Consider the following 4,126-nt stretch of genomic DNA (forward strand, 5'->3'; position numbering starts at 1 on the left):
AAAAAAAGGTCAGGAGAACCTCCAGGCAGTTATGAGAGAAGGAGGAAAGCCTTTGTTCCTTCAGAACCCCTGTGAGTATATGGCAAAATGTTGCATCAGTAATGGCACAGAGACATCTGCACACATCTCCTCTCCTGCTTCCTTAAAATGCCATGCTGGAGCAAATAATAGTGCTTATGGTTTTGTGCCATACCCCCACCTCAGTCCAGTGCACAAGGGACTTTAAGTGTTCCTTTTGGTCTTCTGGTGCCTCTCTTCTGAATTTGTGAAATGGAGATACTGTTTTCTGTGTCCCTTCCCTCTCTCTCCCTCCTACACAGCTGTCTTACACAGTGCACGGCATAACACGTTCCAACCCTATAAACAAGAATTTCTTGGTCTGCTACTGTTTTAATGCCAGTAGCTAAATCAGTCTGTCATTGCTTTAGTTTGATGCTCTTTTAAAAAAGAAATATCTAATGAGAAAAATTATTGTAGGACAAATACCTATTTCCCTTATATTATTTCATTAAATGTTAGCACTTGCACAGTATTTTGAGATCCCTTCCTGCAAGTTCTATAACTAACTTGAATTGATAATCTAATTGTAGATTATCCTGACTTGGAAGAGACCCACAAGGATCACCGAATACAACTCCTGACTCAGACAGGACAACCTAAAACTGAAACCATACATCTAAGAGTATTGTCCAAATATTTATTGAACACCGACTTGGGGCCATAACTGTTTCCCTGGGAGCTTGTTCCAGTGCTTGACCTCCCATCCCTCAGTGAAGAACACTCTCCTCCCTCCTTTCCTCCTCCCTCCTTTCCTCCTCCCTCCTTTCCTCCTCCCTCCTTTCCTCCTCCCTCCTTTCCTCCTCCCTCCTTTCCTCCTCCCTCCTTTCCTCCTCCCTCCTTTCCTCCTCCCTCCTTTCCTCCTCCCTCCTTTCCTCCTCCCTCCTTTCCTCCTCCCTCCTTTCCTCCTCCCTCCTTTCCTCCTCCCTCCTTTCCTCCTCCCTCCTTTCCTCCTCCCTCCTTTCCTCCATAACTGTTTCCCTTCCCTCCTCCCTCCTTCCCTCCTCCCTCCTTTCCTCCTCCCTCCTTTCCTCCTCCCTCCTTTCCTCCTCCCTCCTTTCCTCCTCCCTCCTTTCCTCCTCCCTCCTTTCCTCCTCCCGTCTTTCTTTTTTCCCTTTTCCCTTGTTAGTTAGCGGCTGCCTGAGCTGGAAATGCAGAGGTTTTGGAAGAGCTCTCCGGTATGCAGAGCCGAGAGAGGGCGGCAGTGCTGCTCCGATGCTGCCGTCGTTCCGCTCGGCAAGCTGGCAGCCGGGGAAGAAAGACACCCCACCCCGAGAGGTTGAGGCAAGGATAAATAACAGTAAATAGTGCTTACCCGCTTCTAATGTAGGGTTTGCCCACTTTTAATTATCTGTCCTGGATCACCAAATACATTCCTTTGCACCCTCAGCCCAATACAAGCATCCGCTTCATTACCTTTGCACTGGCCTGAAGAATGAAAGGAAATTATCGTGGGGCAAAAGGCTTATCTTGCCAAGTGTACAATGCTATCCCAAACTAGGGCTGCTAAGGAGCTGATAATAATCATATGAAGAATGAAAATAAAAATCTCCTGCTGCTCTTCCTACACCCTAAAGGGAATCACTTCCTATCTGTATTGGAAGATCAGCCCAGCCTTTCTCACATGCACATTCACAGCAAGAAACAAAATCTGCAGCTTCAGTCAGCCTGAATCATGAGCAGAGAGGATTTAGCAGGACAGGCCTCCTTCTCTAAGCACTTTTTATGAAACACATGAACGTTCTAGCTTCATAAGCTGTTGCAGTATATAATCAGGGAGAGGATGTTGGATACCTTTCTTTGGAGGTCATGCTCTTCCAGCAATGGTATAACAATAGGAAATGGCTAGAATCAAATTATCTGCTGTTACCTGAAGGCATCCCATAGGTAGGAGAGTTATTTGATACGCTGAAATTCCTTCTTGCTCCTCTGTTCCCCAATAAACCTGCACAGAGCTTCCTCTGGGGATAGGCCAAGTATTGCTCTATTAGTATGCAGCACAACAGCCAGCAGGACAGAAAAATACACACCAGGAGGAGAGAAAATAGATGAAAAGCAGCAGGAGTAAAGTAAACGGTTTTAAATTCTGGACTGAAATTCTCTCTGCTGAGATTCCCGCTGGTCTGTGGGGTCATGACAAGACATAAAATATTCTGAGGTGAGAGTGAGGTTGGTCTGTTTACCTGAGTTCTGTTTTCAAAACAAAAATGAAGCCTAATCTGAGAGGTAGGGGATTTTTTTTGTGATGGAGGCTAAGAACGCAAGAATCATTACAATAGTCACAGAGTAACAACCCTAAAATCCTCTGAAGGTATCCTAATCCATAAAGCTGTTGGGAAATGATCTTTCTGGTTCTGTGGGTAGTTACATATCCCTGGTGTTTAGCAGTGTACTAGATGCTCCCCTTTACATTAAATTTATCCTATACACAGCAACAGCTTCAGTTCCCAGATGCTACCTCACCTGCCATCCCTGCAGCATTTACATCAGCTGAGGGGCTGTCCCCAGGTTTTCTCCTCCATGTGCCACTACTGTCTCATCCCTGCCAAACAATAAGGACTCTGTTCAACTAACTCTTATAAATATCATCAATATAAATTTATTTTTATATGAATTAATTTATTTATGTGAAGGACAGAGAGGTAGTTTAGCAACCAGTTCCTTGGACAATACAGAAACCAAAGCAGACCCAACTTCAGCTATGTCCTCACAGCCAGGTGTGCATTCAACACACATTCATACATGTGCACAGCAACAGCGAATACTGTGAATGCACAGCAGTTGCATTTATGCTTTTTTAAAAAAATGTTTCGTTTGCTTATGTATGTTTTTGGTATTTATCAGTGGATATAAGATTTATTTCTGTATATTCCATTCTCACACTGTCAAGCAAGCAAATATTCCTGATAGTCAACAGTAAAAGGTTACAGACTTTCTGAGACAGACGTGGCAGCAGCCTGCAATTATTCCTGTTCCTCTTAGCTGTCAACCAGCAGAGTACCAGCTTTTCTAGGGAACGGTGTGTTTCATGAAGGCAGAATTTAGCCACAGATTTTGTCAGACATACTTGATTTATAGAATATATACCACAGGGTGTCCTTCAGGATCAGGACTTTCCTCAAGAGTATTCCTTGCATGTGAGTGTTAACTGCATGGTGTCACCTATAGACACCTGGCTACCTTTAGCCAGCATTCTCTGTACAGGTAGCAAAAGACCTGCTAAAAGAGGATGTTAAAAGCATTCAAGTCGTTCCCTGTCAACCATTAACGGGGTGTGGTGCATATGTTAAAAACGCAGCAGGAAAGAGAAGAGTTAACTATTTAAACAATTATGTTAAGTGAGACCTAATTATTGCTAATCTCCCTTTTTCTTTTTTTGCCCCAGGAGCAGTAAGTGTACACAGAAGAAGAGGAGGTTAGGAGAAAAAGGGTAAGGGAAGTCAGCCTACTATTAATTGCATCGTGTTTAGCTGGGTCACTGCAGTTGACCTCATTCAAATCTTTAATTGGCATCTTAGTTTGAAATCCAAGATGGCAACAGCATGCAAGATTTGTGCTTGCTCGGAGTCATGCTGTCCTCATTAGTCTGTCATTCTTTATCAAACGTGTATTTCATATGCATCTGAAAATTAAAATTCAGCTGTGATGTTACCCAGAGGTAGAGAGAATCTTGTATTGCTGTGCCCTGTTGCACTTCCATTTCATCCAGGAAATGTGAAGCAGTGGTGTGTCCTCTTTCTGCTGAATCCAAGGGGAAATAGGATTGTGTGGCATTCTTAAGAGCAAGAGAAAAAAGAAAGACAGGTTGTTAACTAATAAAAGTAAGAGTGAAACATCTGAAGTACTGTGAAGATATTGTCCTGGATTAAGGTTTCCGAGATTATCCTGGGGTGTGGCAGGGCCAAGCGCTGTTGATCTGAGGGGCGCTGTGCTGACTGGCTCATCTGAGTTTCTGTCCTTCCAACTTTAGGTTTTTGCTTTTCAGCAGAGAGATCTGACTGTGGTCAGCAGTGAATCTGTTTACAGATCTTGCAGAAAAACCTCTCAGAAATCCAAGTTATTTCCCTAC

The sequence above is a fragment of the Mesitornis unicolor genome, unplaced genomic scaffold, assembly GCF_000695765.1.
Source record: "Mesitornis unicolor isolate BGI_N332 unplaced genomic scaffold, ASM69576v1 scaffold32526, whole genome shotgun sequence".
NCBI classification, from domain to species: Eukaryota; Metazoa; Chordata; class Aves; order Mesitornithiformes; family Mesitornithidae; genus Mesitornis; species Mesitornis unicolor.